General features: G+C 36.3%; 1 long non-coding RNA gene across 1 annotated transcript in view; it reads left to right on the forward strand.

Annotated features, from left to right (window-relative positions):
* LOC107740621 (uncharacterized) overlaps positions 1-12,601 on the forward strand; it is a 46,655-nt gene extending 34,054 nt beyond the window's left edge. Inside the window, exon 3 of the long non-coding RNA XR_001640097.1 lies at positions 11,901-12,601. This is a non-coding gene — a long non-coding RNA (uncharacterized LOC107740621). The remainder of the gene's footprint in view (positions 1-11,900) is intronic.
* The last annotated feature ends 4,126 nt before the right edge of the window (positions 12,602-16,727 follow it).

Below are 16,727 nucleotides of genomic sequence, written 5' to 3' on the forward strand. Positions count from 1 at the left end.
AGGGGAAAAGAGAGAATGACGAGTTGTTTTTCCTTATTAGAATTGTGAGATATAGTCTCGGAATTGCGAGAATAAAGTCAGAATTTTGAAATATAAAATCAAATTTACCTTTTTTAAAATTCTTTTATTCCATTGCTCCATAGACTGCCGCTTGAAAACCGTCATTTTCTACCTCCAGATAGGCTCCGCCCACAAAAAACGCCATCCCTGTTTCGGATCTGTAAGACTATCCCACGCTCTAACGTCACATAGACTGCTACTTGAAAACCGTCATTTTCTGCCTCCAGATAGGCTCCGCCCACAAAAAAACGTCATCCCTGTTTCGGCTCTGTAAGACTATCGCACTCTCTAACGTCAATTTCGTTGAATAACAGTCAGTGCTTATGGGTGACAAGCTCTTGTAATATGCGGAGAACATTCTGAAAATGACATCTAATCAATATAATTTATAATCTTTTTAAACCTAACTATTTTGTACCCTATCCGTGAAATTCTCTAGCCGTAAAGGCTATCTCTCCCGGGTTTTCTGCAACCATGATGCGCGCGCATCCTGAATGTTTACAAACCTATAATTGGTCTATTCAGTAAACCTGACTGAATCCAAGTGATTACATGATTAATAGTCTGCAATTTGAGGTTTAGGCTCCGTTTTGTGTAGATTAATTACCATTTGGATGTAATTGTGGATGTTAATGCATCTTAGTTGTGTGACCTTCAATGTGACCTGCTCATAGTGTGAACTATGTGCATCTATATTTTCATGTGAATTCACTTCATGTAAATTATCTTGTAAAACCTGTGCAGAGATGTTTGTAGTTTTATTCTGGGCATCCAGAACTCCTGAGATGGTCGAACTGAGATAAATTACTCTCTCCATCCATTCAAAGCCTGTGCAGGGGGCACGTATTGTTTTTCTTTTAATTAGAAGACCTGTAGTTTATATACAGTGTATGTATATATATATAAAAAAAAAAGAAAACTCAGATTCGGCCCTGTTCATCAGATTTATATTGACATTATTTATTGATATTCATTACTAAATGTACAGGAGGCTGGATTTAGAGCGCTAGATTTTGGACAAAAGCCACAGCGGCGGTTCCGCTTCGCTTCATTTGGATTTGGCTCCGAGTCTCTCCAGACAACGGTTGGGTCTTAACTGCCATTTTCCTTAATAGTGCTGAAGTTATGCTGCTCACGGCCGCCCATATCTCACGCTCGCGCTCATATCTCCTGTCCTCCTCATCTGCGCACACTGGTACAGAGGCGGATAGAAATGCTTAATTATTAATTGGCTTGTTGTGTTTGTGCCGGGAGGCAATAAATAACGTTCTCGCCTAATGAATAATGGGGTTGGTTCGGGGGCCCCGGCTCAACCGCGGATCCCCACGGTGAGCCATTAACGTTTTACAGTGTCTCCAGCGCTCGGAGGAAGCCGGTTTCCTGCCAGTCCATTACCCGAGCACCAGGGAGGCGGACGACTGGACCCACTCCGGGGCAACGCAGCCGACCCCGGCGGCCCGAGAGGACAAGTGTAGCCGCAGGGTCGGCCATGGGCCGCTGGAGGGGAACAGAGCGGGTGACTAGTCAAAAAAGTTTTATGGCAAAGTTTGCGATTAGCAGTAAGAACAGCTCACGCAGAGCCTAAAGGGGTCGAAGGTCTGTTAGTTTTGAGTTGATCAGCATGAGAAATGGATTATTAATACAGAGATGTTTGAGAATGTATAGGTCACCTGGTTATTGAAGTGTTTGAGTTATGTAAAGGAGTAAATCAAGGACACTTCTCAAACTCAACATCTTTATTGGTTTGAAAATTGGTTTGTGAAAAAAAACTTTGAAAAAATGTTTATTCAGAAATTGCTACTAAATTTCAAAGAAACGGCTGATTTTGAAGTAAAAAGGATGAAATTGTATTTTCTTGTTTTATTTACTTTAACTTTGAAAAAATCTTTTTTTACAGTGAGGGCAAAAATGGTCATTTTTAAGTATGGCTAGTATCAATCCATTAAAATTAAGCGAACTGCTGATGAATTAAATCACATATTTTGCTGGGAAAATGTGCAAATTAAAGTAATTTAAAGGCACTATATTATTGTGTCGGTTGAAAGCATTGCGTAGTCATATATATTGTAATATTTTTGTTATAGATCCATTTCTTTGAGCAACAACAACAGCAGTATTTTTTTAAAACAGTCTGTTTTTAAGGGCCATTTGAACGGGATGTGATCTTGTATTCTGTTTACAAGATTTTTTTGTTTGTTAATAATATTTTTTATACAGTGCCTTTTCCAAGCTAAATGGCACTTTATAATCAATCATATTAATACAGAGAGATTGTTGTTGGTCTATGTACACATACAGATGAGCCTCTTCTCTTTGTTTTATAGCGTCTCACTCCATGAGTGCCGTGTATTTAGTCTATGGCATGTCGAGGTAAAATGGTCCAACTTTTGAGTTCTGTTCAGTTTATTTGTGCTCTGAGTTCAGGGGCAGAATTTCTTTTTTGTTATCATTAATTGTGCAGTTCTGACACATCTGCTCACCCAAACACCCACACATGCTTGCTTAGATCTTACATTCTCACATCTTACATCTCTCTCTCTGTCTGTACACACACACACACACACACACACACAGCTTGTCTCCATGTCAGTTGATCCGTTCTGAGAGGTCATTTTTCAGTAGGAGAGGCAGACAGGTCTGTGCAGGGATCAGATTGATTTGTCCCCAAACTTCACAGCACTGCAGCAGGAAACCTTACAAATCAACACTGTCATGCCTCCCGCTGAAGCCCCACATTCAGTCTGGGTGTGCTGTATGTTTTTGTGTTTGTATGCGAGTGTTTGAGAAGGTAGAAGAGAGAAAGGTCAAGAAATAGAAAGCATATGTGTGTTCAGTAGTGCTCCTGTGAAAGCAAAAACCATCTGACCTTTTGCAATTCATTTGTTTTTGTATTTAAACCTTCAAACTTCCTTTATTTCCAAGTTTATATTCAAATTTGAAACCCAGACATTCAGATCAGATTCAGACCTAAAGTTGTAGGTGGCGTTTTATGTGCAGCAGACGTCCTATATGAATATACTGATGTGTGTTTGTGTATATGTATACCTCAATAACTCAGATTGTCTCTCTGTGTTCTGCATATATATTTCATGCGTGTGACGGTGTAGAGCGAGCTGGTTCCTCTCAGAGGTGTGAAGGAGATGTTGAACCGTGTGCCTTCATCAGTATGCATGCTGCGAACCAATAGGCCCGCAGGGGGAAGAGTTAGTGTGCGACACGCATGGCTTCCCTGCTTTAATTTCCCTCCATTTGAGAACATTAGCCCTGACAACGGCGGAGAGGTACAGAGGGACCACTGAACAAACAGAGCGGAGGGGGAGAGAGAAAGGCTGTATGCCTGACAGAAAGATGGGCAGAATAGATGGAGAAAAGAGAAATCTGAAACCAGATTTTCCCAATATCGTCTTGTGAATGTAACTCTCTGATACAGCCTTTACTGCAAAGAACCGTGGCTGTGCTGCTGTGCAGTGATGCTAGAGTAACAGATGGTTATACTCTGGTACTTTTAAATGTACCATGGTATTTACTTGGTATCCCAGATTACTTACAAGAATACCATGGTACTGCCAAAAAATGTTGGTACCAGGGTGTTTTTTTGTGTTGTATTCATGTACGTAGCATGGTACAGTATTTACATGGTACGTTTTTTTTTCTAGCATATAGTAGCATCCAAAAACCATAGTATTTTTTTCTGTTGATAAAGTTCCTTCCAGTTTGTGATGTCCATAACGCTCAATGCCCATTATCGTTTTATTTAAATGAGCACAATTTGCATTGAAGGTATACATTTGATCAGTTTGTGCAGGGTATGATATTAAATTGTGCACAGTATTGAAATTACTGAATGCCATAAGCCGATCATTTATATTTTATACTCAGTTTATAGTATTTTCTAGTGATTTAAATGTTTTCTTTTCATAATTTAGGCCCATCCCTTTAAGTTAATGATTATCTCATTCTTAAAATAGTTCAAACCAATTAAACATCCAGTATTTTTAAATATTAAATAATTAAATGTTATATTCAATAAATATTCAGTTTCATATATAAATAATAACAAAAAACACTCAAAAAATATATAAAATGCATTCTTAATAGAAAAAAAAAAATGCTATTTTAATTCTTAAAATAATCCATCATATTTTTATCTGTTATTAGCTGATATCTGATTTTTTTTCTGGATTTTTAAAAATATATTTAATTGATTATAAATAATATAGATACAAAATATAGAAATAATAATAATAACAAAAAGCAGAAATATACAAAATACATTCTTAATAGTAAAATACTATTTTAATTCTTAAAACAATTCAATGTCATATTTTTATCTGTTAGTAGCTGATATCCGCATGTTTATTTTTAATTTATGTAATATTAATATTAATAAAATAAGTATCCTAAATTGGCTAATACAATAAAAACAGAAATATAAATGCAAAAATATGAATAATAAATATACAAAACTTTGAAAAATAAAATAATAAATAAAATAAACTGTTAAAAAACATAAATAATGGAGAGCATTTTTAAAAATATTTTAGGCATTTCTGAATATGTGCATTACCAGGCTGTCGAACCCATGGTCTTGGCATTTTCGTGCTCTGTCAGATGTCCTTCAGGAACAGTAAAATCTGCAATCTTGTAACATTTTTTTAAAGAGTATGCATAGAAACCATGTCAGTTTATAATCTTGAGTTGTGTGAGCTTCATGTGTTGTGATTCCTGAGCGAACAGTTTTAGTGAAAAATGACAAAAGTCCTCTGAAGAGGAAGATCAAGATTCATTGGTGGCCTCTTGAAGTATCTGATTTGTGTGTCGTCCCTGATTGCGTTGGAAGAATGAAGGCCCCTAACGGCGATCAGACGCTGTCAGCGATGTTCATCATGCCCATGTGTCTGATGCGCCGCCAGTTTCTGAGGATCAGTTGTGTGTGTCTGTGTGTTACTGAGAGAGGAATCACTTAAGTGAAAGACCAAGAGGGAAATGTGGCCGTCTCCTCTGTGCAGATGGCGGAAAAGAGTCTGGTGTTGAACAATGAGTCGCTCAAGCAAACCGGTGACAGTTTATACAGACCCTCAAACATGTGAGGCTCTATGGCTCTGTGTAGTTGTGGCAGGTTTGTGTAATGGGTGAGTGCAAATGTTATTTGATAAACTGTGTCTGCATAAGTGAGCTGATTCTTGTATGTTTTGTGCCACCTTTTAAATCTCTGCGACCCCTAGTGGTGATTAATACATTTTCATTTGTTAATTAAGCAGCTTTGTTTCTATTTGTGCTTTTAGTAGTGGAGAATACACACACACACACACACACACAAATATAATTTGATCATTTACATGATTTATTATGTGTGGTAAAAAAAAAAAAATATTTTTTGTACATTTGTAACTTTAAAATTCCTATAATATTATTGTAATTCTAAAATGTTTAATGTTTATATATGTAGTAACCTTACACATATAGTTTAGATGTTTAGTAATAACTTCTGGTCACATAGTGTGGAGTTGCTTTACCTCAAAGCAATGCAACAGGTGCGTCATTGCCATGTGAGCGAGTTTCTCAGAGGACTAAAACTGATTTCCTGCCTGCAGCAAAATGACACTTTAACTTCTGCAGGTGGTGTGTTTGAGATGTAGATCCGGTCGAGGTGAAACCTTCTGACCAAGCAGAGGAACTCTGGTCTTACAGCGTTTCTTTCATCTGTTCCTCCACCTGCAGCTGTGAATCTGAAGCCCAGGCTGATCTGTTCTCCCCACAGGACAGTCTCATGAGAGGGTTCAACTTTTGTTCGTGACTTGATGTTCACTTTGAAAATCCAGCACTGACTTCAAAGCTGCAGTTAGAATTGGGATTAGGTCAAAGAATGAGTAAAACAACCCAACAGGTCTTTTCAACAGACCAACAGCTTTTGTTGTGTTTTCCAGCATGACTTTAACTGGTGTCGCCACCAGCAGAATCTCTTTGGTCAACCAGCGTAATTAGAAAGCTGTTCACCAGCTAGACCAGTTCTAGTTGATCTTTTAAGGAGAGAAGAAAACTGGATAGATAATAAAAAATTTAGTGTTTTAGTTGGAGAAACCTCAGTGAGAGGAGGGTAGCATGTACTAGCCATGTCAGGGTTGTGCGAAATTCAGATATTATAATCAGTGATTATAATTCAGTGATTAACACGACGTGCGACTTCAGTTTGAATATGAATGAAAGGAAGTAGAATTGAAATGAATTGATTTATAGAAAATCTTACAACAGTACATTTTTCGAAGCTAGAATTTATTTATTTTATTACATTTTTTAACAAACCTGTAGTTTGAAGGGACAGATGAACAGATCTATCTAGATCTAAAATAGTTTTTAATTTGGTAAAATCAAACCTAATTAAAATTGAATTAGATGGAGAAACATAGAAGATTAAAAAAAAAAAATAATAAATGTTGCCATGACAACTAACTGAAAAAAGTTTTAAGTTGAAGTACTAATAATATTAAAATTAAAATTAAAAGGTAAACTGAAAATATAAAATTATTCAAAATATTAATAAATGCTATAATAATAGAAATAACAGATAGATAGATAGATAGATAGATAGATATTTAAAGGACACCTGTATAAATTTGTTTTTAGATTATATATTTCATCATATTTAGTAAATTAACTTTTGCGGGCCAAGATGAACACTTTATTTACATTTCATTAATTCCTCTTCCTGTCGTTCTAATTCAACTTCCTGTGGCCAGTGCAAATCAAATTCATCAAGCACCTCTCACCATAAGTTGAAAGAGAGTAAATGAGGTAAAAAGAGAGTCTGAGTTATCATAAACAGCCAGGATGAGAACAAGGAAGTCTTGATGAAGAGAGACAGAAGCTTCTCGCTCAACTTCACACAAATGATTGTTTACCAACAGCAGAGCCAAAAGAAAGAGCCAGAGTTCATGTTTTCAGTCAGCCGTCTCTCCTCACATGCCAGGACTCCTAAAACAAAGTGGCAGGACTCATTAGCATCCCGTTTCCCCCGCGTTCATCTTTCATCGGCCCTTTAGGAATGTGAGCTTTGGCCTCAGGTGTTTGCGGGACAGGTCTCGTCCCAGGCGGAGACAGAAAGTCTATCCGTTAGCGCCTCGTCCAGCCGTGGCCTCCGTCGCACCTTGTTCTCCCGCCCCCTACAAATCTCTGAGTAAACCGCCAATCATTCATCATCGAGGTGAAGGGGTCGTTATTGTCCCGATGACACCAGACAATCCCCTATGAACCGCGCCTCTACCCCTTCTCTATTGTAGAGGCATCCATCCAGCGGGATGAATGGAGAGGGGCGAGATAACACAAGAGAGATGGACACAGGACAGAGATGGCAGGATAAGAGCAGAGGTACAGGTGCTGCTGGGATGAATGCACATACCAGACAGGGTTCGTCTTAGATTTATGAAACCATGACAGGAAGTGAGGAGGAAAGACGTCTTTACTCTATATAGCACCTGTTAAATCTGTTTTATCTGACCATTTATGTTGGGGGGAAAAAAGAGGGTAACCAGAGCCATTGAGATGGACACTGATAACTCCAAATAAAGAGGTAAATCAGGGAAGAGACAAACAAAAGAAATACTATTTTTTTTTGGGCTAGAAAATAAATATAAAGGGAGGGGCTTAATGAGCCTCTCTGGCTCCTGATTGGATAATAGTGAAGGCAGGGACTACTAATGACATACATGAAGTAAAGCATTCACCTCTTGTTAGTACAGGTGCTGCTGGGATGAATGCACATACCAGACAGGGTTCGTCTTAGATTTATGAAACCATGACAGGAAGTGAGGAGGGAAGACGTCTTTACTCTATATAGCACCTGTTAAATCTGTTTTATCTGACCATTTATGTTGGGGGGAAAAAAGAGGGTAACCAGAGCCATTGAGATGGACACTGATAACTCCAAATAAAGAGGTAAATCAGGGAAGAGACAAACAAAAGAAATACTATTTTTTTTTGGGCTAGAAAATAAATATAAAGGGAGGGGCTTAATGAGCCTCTCTGGCTCCTGATTGGATGATAGTGAAGGCAGGGACTACTAATGACATACATGAAGTAAAGCATTCACCTCTTGTTAAAGGGACAGTTCACCCAAAATCAAAATTCTGTCATCATTTACTAACCAGAAAACCTGTGTGAGTTTCTGTATTTGTGGAGCACAGAAGACATTTTTGCACACATAATGGAAGTCAACAGGTTTAAGAATAAGGCTGCATTATATTAAATAAATAATAAAAATAAATAAATAGTAAAATAATGAATAAAATTAAAATAGTACAGAAATTGCAATATAATTAAAATATAATTTAATCAGATTATTATTATTATTATTATTTCTTTACATTTTTCTATATTTATTTAGCAAAATCTTTAAAGGGCTGAATGATTTGTGAAAAACTTCCCAAGATTTCATGCTTGGGTTTTTTTTTTTTTTTTTACAATAAAACAACTCGAACCTCTTTCAGGAAAATATATTTTACCACATAACTTTTCATAGGCTACATTCCCACAGTTTTCGACCAATTCGGCATGATTATAAAATAATAATTATGATTTTATTGTGATCATTATTACATAAAAAATAATCTTGTATACTTAATGAAGACGTGTAACGAATGTGTGAAAAAGAATGTGTTTCTGCCTGCTTTTTGTGTATACGTGTGATGGATACAAATAGAAACCTAAAAAGTGGGTTATGGAGGGATAGAAAGACAAAAAGGAGTGTGAGTGTGACTGAATGAGGAATCGTAGAGACTGATAAATGAGTGAAGGTAGTGGGATCAAGGACATGCTCTGGTTTAGCTGAACTCTTCGCAGGGTCACATAGAGGCCGAATCAAATGAGTGATGAAGCGCATTACATTTGATCTGAAGAAAGGAAGCGAGTGAGGGAAAAAGAGAAACAGGGAGTGGAGAAAACAGACTAATTCTACAGGAGAAGTGAAAGAGAAGAGGAGAAATACAGTCTTCCAGAGTGTAGTTAATTCAACGTCATTTAAAAAAAAAAAAATAAGCAAAATGATTTTACCAGCTTTTAGACATGATGTGGATATCTAATACCTCTTTAACCATGATAAAACCTCTGTAATGCAAAGCCACGTGCGGCTTATTGCTTTTATTACAGCAATTTGATAAATAACATGTTCATTCTTTAGCTTTTGACTAGTTTATATTGTGATATAATGTGTGATTATACACATTTTTATAGAAGAGATTTATTTAATTTTGATAATGCTGTTGAAAAGCGCTTTTGGTCAGCAACTATTGTTTTTAAATGGACTGTATAAATTAATTTGAGAGCTTAAACTGTATTTTTTTATTGTAATATATGCAGATTAAAAAAAATTATTAAAATAAGATCAAAATGTGGGTGTATAGACAGATGACAGACAGACAGACAGACGGACAGACAGATAGATAGATAGATAGATAGACAGATGATAGACAGACAGACAGACAGACAGACAGACAGATAGATAGATAGATATTGTATTTAGATATTATAAAGTTAGAATTTGTAATATATAATTCTATTTAACATTCTTCTTAATTTCTAATTAAAAAATATTTTAGATATCTCTATATTTTTTTGTTATTTTGCTATTCATGCTATTTAAATATTTTATGTATAAAGAATCACTAAATATAGTTAGACATATGCTTTAAAAAGGTCAAGACAAATAACTATATTTAAGGAGTATCTCTCTAGTTTCAATTAATTTCATGATATTGTAGACAAATATTACATAAATGGATATTATGGATGGATTATCTTAGTGCAGGTTTACGATCACAGCCTTCTTCTTTCATTTTCTCCCACTTTTTTCTTTGTGTAGCAGATTCATATCCATTTATGTTAAAGACCTATAATTAAAGACCTATTTATTTTCGTTGGCGTTCGATATCCCATGACAAATTGTCTTTGACTTTGTTCTCAGGAACGCCACACATTTTACAGCTTGTGTATATTCTGTGTATATTTAATGTGTAATTTTGCAATTTGCCTATTGTTGGTATAGTGTTGTAAAGCACTTTGGTCAACTCCGGTTGTTTTTAAACTGTGCTATATAAATAAAATTGTATTGTATTGTATTGTATTCTAGCAAAGTGAGCAAATCCCCTCTGAAGTGTTGTTGGTTAGTGAAGTATATGGGCTTTACTGACTGTGAGCAGTGTGGTCCTCACTGCGAGCCCCTGTGGATAGAGTCATCACAGCAAACTCTACACACATCACAACCACAAACATCGCACACAACCAACACGTCGCAAACTTTGTGTCAGAAAAGCAGGAGAATTAAAGTGATCTTGGAACATGAAGACAGATGAACGCAATAACAAAGGCTTTAAAAATTTGTGTACTCTGTCACAGTGGTGCGTCGTGGGTAAATATGTGCCATAACTCACGCAGCGTCACCGCGGTGGCGTTTAAGCGTTCATGTGTATAATTATTTTGGAGTATGTCTCCATTTTCTTTCTTTCGCTTCAAATCAATTTTTATGGCAGCTGATTTTATGGCCGTCATCAGGGCGGTGGAGAGACTCTGCTGCGTCTGCTGCGGGCGTAAAACAGCAGAGAGGAGCCATAGAAATATTACCGCTTCCACTGCGCCTCAGGCGGCGCCACCAATGAGAAAATCTACGTGTTTGTGCGAGAGGAGAGCTGAGGGTCCTGTCGGTGACCTTTGACCCGCACTGTTGTGGTAACGGGTTATCGTTTGACTTTCACTGACGGCACGTCACACGATGCCTTGAGAGAAACGAGATGACAAGCTCTGTCGGTCTTGTCCGTCTTAAGTACTGATTCAGCTCCAAAGGGAGCGTTTCTCAAACCTAGATTTAATTTAGCACCAGACTAAAAATGACATCTGACAGAAAATCATCTTTCATGCAGGAAATCGAGTCTTGGGTTTGGAAAACGCCTCGCTATGAACTATAAGAATATTTAGAATTTATGATGATGTAATTTCTGTTATGATTGCAACTTGTATTTAGGTTTATGAATTTGAACAAAGTGGAAATTTTTGTTGTTGTTGTAAGCATAAATCTAATAATATATGGCAATGTTAAGGCTATTATATTATATTATATTCAAAATAATATATATATCCTGAATTAAATTGGCTTAAATAAAAATATATTCTTTGAAAATGAGTCTTAATAAATGTATCTTGTTTTAATGATTTTGAACAAACCTCTAATTCCAAATATTAAACTGTCATTTTTTCTTATTTAGCTTTTTTCTTCTTCTTGCAACCACTAATGTAATAATATCTAGCAAGGTTTATGCTTGAATAAGGAAGAACAAAAAAACCCCATTATATTATACATCTTAATATAGTCCTGAGTTATACTTATTTTATCTTAGTATTAGTAGATAATCATGCAATTTGTCTGTAAAACAAGGCAAAAATAAAAAAGAAGACACACAAACATTATTATCATTTATTTATTCTGATTAAATAATGATTATTTTTATATAATTTTTTTGACATTACAGAACATCTTAGCAATCTTAGTAATCACTCACAACACTACTTTTGCATGGGCAATTTACATTTTCTTCACAATATGTACATGTCTAGTTAACTGATCACTATTATAACGGTAACAAAGCTTCCTCTTTTTTTCTCCCTGACTGCTCTTTATCACAGGATTAGTGCTGTCCAAACACAGCGCGGCCCTCTTGAAAGAGGCCTGAGCCCAGGGCAAGGCCTGCGTCTGCTCAAAGCCGCTCCGTCTGAAGCAGAATTAATGGCGGCAAATATTAACACCTGCACTTCTGTAAATATTAGTATCTCGCGCTCTCTCTCTGTAAATTCTGCAGGTGATCTTTGTCACCTCTGGAAGTGGATGAGGACATCATCTCACATGGACATAACGGCTTAGTGGAGATCAAAGCGGCGAACGGGAACTGAGGGATCTGGATGTGTTTTGTTCCGACAGGATAATCCGGGCTTCTCGCTGGGACGCTAAAACTGAGCTTCTTCGCTGCGGTACATCATCATCCTCCCAACGCAACAAACCTGTCTTAAATGTCACCTTTATTCTTTGTTTCTAGTTGCTTCTTTTGCCAGAGATGATCTGATGGCCTTTATTTCCAGCGGGTGAAATAGACCTCTGGTGGATTGGTGAGGAGATTGAGTCTAATTGTTTCTATCAGTCTTTCTTCGTTGGCGGGTTTCAGGCTCTGGCTGCGTCCCAGATGTCATTTTAGTATCTGCTCGCTTTGAGAGCGTTCACTCAAAAGCTGAAAGTGGAGTATCATTCTTTCTGCTCTGAAGTGTAACTTTTTATTCTAATGAAATAGTATTTATGTGAGTCGCTTTAAAAGCAACAAATTGTTGACCCAGTACTTGTCGGAAAGCACGACTCCTTTTTATGATCTCTGGCTCAGGACGTTGTTCCTTTCTCCTACTGGCCGGGTTTTATGCATTCGAATGCTGTCAGTAGTTCTACTCGAGCCTGATATAGCAGTGCGCCACCTGCTGTTCTCATCCAGAACTGCAGGCGTATCCATAGACTTGTCCGCCTTTAGCAACATTAACATAGTAATGGTAAACTCATCTTTTAACTGTTGTGTAATAAATAATATTGTATTATATTGTGTATTTGTATGCATTTGTTTATCATGATTTTACCAGTTGAGCTTTAATTACTTAAATTAGTTTTGAATAGGCTATATTATATAGATGAATACATATTACCTCCAAAAACATGTTAACTTGTAATGTTTATTACAAATAATTATATTATTATTCATATTTTTATTTATTTAATCATTATTTTTTTTAAATTAAATCGCAGCATCAGAGTTTCAGATGTGGAGGTGGTATGACTGGGATATACTGGGGATTTTCTTTTTTTTACATTTTTAAAAAATGTAAAAAATTGTAAATTTTTTTTACTTAAATTGGTGTTAAAATCTAAAGAAATTTTTATTAAATTTTTAAATTAAATTTTATTTTAATTTAACATGATAAGGAAGCTTCAACACATTACACAGAACTCAATGCATTCTATTTGTAATTGAATGGGAAGCTTTTTCTTTAAGGTCTCTGAATGTTGTTTTTCAAACATTTTAATTTTTAGTTTCTATACATACCTTGCGTGACAATATTTAAACTACATTTTATAGAATTTAAGAATTGTGTAAATAAAAAATAATTTAATAAATAAATAATTTTAAAATAAATAATTAAAAAAAATATTTTAAATGCAAATCTGAATAATGGAGAAAAAAAAACTTGCCCAGCTTTAAATAATCTAAAATATATGACGGTGTAAAATATAAAAAAGTATGTTTTTGTCTATGTCATTCATTTCATAGTTTTGATGAATTATTATTCAAACAAAAAGGGGTAAATAGTAAAAAAAATAAATAAATAATGAGTTGGTGTGACCAAACTTTAGACTGCACTCTTAAAAATAAAGGTGCTTAAAAGGTTCTTCACAGCGATGCCATAGAAGAACCATTTTTGGTTCCAGAAAGTACCATTCAGTCAAAGTTTCTTTAAAGAACCATCTCTTTCTCACCTTTTTATAATTATAGAACTATTACAATAATAAAAAAAAAGTAAGCAATGCTTTTTCTATAAGGTGTCTGAATGTGGCTATTTAAACAAAGATTTAACATTTAAACTTTTTTTTTTTAAATTTCTGTTTAGGCCATGAGTGACAGTTATTAAACAAAATTATACAGACATTAAGCATTTTTAAAATGCGTCTTAAAATGTATTTTCTGTATGGTCCTTGTAGTACGATTCAAAAAAATAAAATCACAAATGTTCATATAACCCAGTAGCTGTCGGATGCGGTTTTCCGAGAGGACCAGACACAGATAATATTAATGGTGTTTGTTCCAGATGTGCCGCGCAGATAACGATTCAGAGGGTAATTGACAAACAGATCGATGGCCTTGCATCTGTTTGTCTGCCACTGAAATGAACGGCGCTCTGTAAAGCGTCACGCTGCATTCTAGACGTCCACCACAGGAGAGCAGTGTCGGCTCAGTTTTGACGTGCACTCGCTCACACCACAACCACCTTCGTTCCCTCTTTCCCCTCCTCCTTATACATTCATTATTTATTCCCTGCTGGAAACACATCCTCTTTGTTTCAATATTCACGAGGCTGCGAAACTTCTTTCAGGTGGTCACATTACCTGTCCTTCTGTGTGTCTTACACTAGGGGGCTAAGAAGACCGTCAAGTGTGTATCGCTGTCTGCTTAAATGTGATAGTTCAAGGTCAACTGCATCGATTACTGTCATAGCAAACTGGTAACAGGTATCTGTGCCTTAAAACAGTGCTTTTGTATGAGGGAAAATGACCAGCCCCTTTTCTTTTAACGCCTCCAGAGCCTTTACAAGACATTGTCGAGAGTCCGACGGCTTTTGCATACAAATTCTCCACAGCATTCGGCTTGAATCCCACAGATAGCCAGTTTGCGAAGAGCCAGACGTGTTAGTAATAATACGGCGGGTCCACGGCACTATCTGAGGTTTGTTCTCGAGTTTAATAGATGAGCGTGTTCAGATGTTTAAAAACGCTTATCAGCTCGCTACTGGAAGGCCTCTCAGAAGACACATGCAACGGGGAAGCCCTTTAGATAAGAGCGAGAGGGAGAGATTGCTGCAGTTTTATTCTGCTGGAAGGAGGAGGAGGAGGGGATGGATTGTGGTTGTGATAGTTTGAGTTCACAACAATGGTGTGTCTTTATTTTGTATTAGCTACTGATTTCGGCACACAGTGGCCACTTCATTCTAAAACTAAAGCTAACACTGTAATAACTATCCCTAAAGGAGTCGAATATGTAATGTTATGGTTTCAGTGTAATGTTAAATTCTATTACCAGCATTTGTTTAATTTCAGTTACCAATTTATTTAGACTTATCTGTTGTGCAGTGGTGGTAGTAGTTGTAGTAAAATAATAATAATAATAAGAAATATTTTTGTTTATATTTCATGTTTAAATAGTAGACATAAAAAGTTTTTAATAATATATTTTAATATGAGCTCCTATACTCGTACTCGTTAAAATGCCCCGATACCAAACGCCGATACCACACCCATTTATAGGGGCATTCACTATAAACGTCTTTTATTTTTAACCTTGGGCATACGACTTTCTGGCGAAAGTGAATCTATCAGCCTGTGTGAAATGCGCTGTACTACTTGTCCCTCTCATTCCGCACCAGTACAAATACCTGCACGCGTAGCGCGTTTTGCTTGCTTGAGTGTTTCTGCATTATATGAGTGGCTTTGGAATATATATCGCAGCACGTTTCAGATGAAAAAAAACGACTTCTATTTCTGAAAATATCACAATTAGGAGATTTATAACGAGTGGTTCCCTGCATTAATACTTAGGACCATGTGATATTTCAGTTTTTCTTTTTTGATAAATCTGCAAAAATGTCAACAATTCTGTGTTTTTCTGTCAATATGGGGTGCTGTGTGTACATTAATGAGGAAAAAAATTAACTTAAATGATTTTAGCAAATGGCTGCAATATAACAAAGAGTGAAAAATTTAAGGGGGTCTGAATACTTTCCGTACCCACTGTATATATAGCACATTATAAGAAATACTATGTATATACATATTTCTTAGAATATTTTATAAGAAATATATGATGTATATACATAAAACTTTTATGTACATGCACGTGTGTGTATAATTTTTCTTAGTTTCCAAAAAGGCAATTTATGCAGCTTTGTTACTTAATAAAATATTGTATTTTGGGTCAATTATTAAGCTGAATCTATTTTCTATGAATGGGTAAAAAGGGCTTTCTGTTAATGTTACACCACAAATGCTGAACATTGAACATTTGTTTTGTTTTTGTTATTATTTTTAAATTTCATATTGCTTGCAGGTATCAATTTTTAAAACTAGTTTTCAGAATTCCACAGATTTTCCTTCAGTGCAGATTTGTGTTTGTTAATGATACTGATAAACGTTACAAAGTCTTACCAGTTTATTCCTAAAGGGCAGTGTAAAAAACATGTTGAGAAACGGTCTCTCTCAGGTTTGGCTGCAGAAGCGAGTTGAGTGGCCCGTCTGAAACACTGACTGGCAGGGAAACAGACATGACTCAGACACAACTGTAGGTAAATGACAGCTGGCTGAGAGCGATCAGATTGTCCAGTCAGTTGTTTTGGGTCTGCCAGGTCACATAAACAGAAATCACAGTTGTGCTTGGCATTAATTGCCTATCATATACACGTGCGCAGGCCAAAATACATTGTGTCATCATAAATGCTTCAGCGGTGTTTTATAAGGCCCTGACTCAGGGGCTTGCCACCAGAGCAAATCAATATATGTCAGCTTTATACAGAATACACCATTTGCATAATGTAAAACTTGTGAGACAGGAGTATTAAGACAGGAAAGGCTGTTGTGAAATTGGCCTGAGCGCAAACCACTGGATGAATGGCCATGCTAACATTCGTCATCCTCCAGCACAAGCACACACACACACACACACAGCCCACCATGATTTACCTCGGTGTCTGAGGCCGTACCATAATGCCACATTGTTCTGCCATTAGCTCCTCAACAGCCTCTAAACTTAATTTCCCTGATTTGTGTCAAAGTGCCGACAAGCTTCACCATCGATTAAAGTGTCACGGGAGGATCCTCACACCCGTAA

Source organism: Sinocyclocheilus rhinocerous, unplaced genomic scaffold (assembly GCF_001515625.1).
Source record: "Sinocyclocheilus rhinocerous isolate Xijiao unplaced genomic scaffold, SAMN03320098_v1.1 scaffold705, whole genome shotgun sequence".
NCBI classification, from domain to species: domain Eukaryota; kingdom Metazoa; phylum Chordata; class Actinopteri; order Cypriniformes; family Cyprinidae; genus Sinocyclocheilus; species Sinocyclocheilus rhinocerous.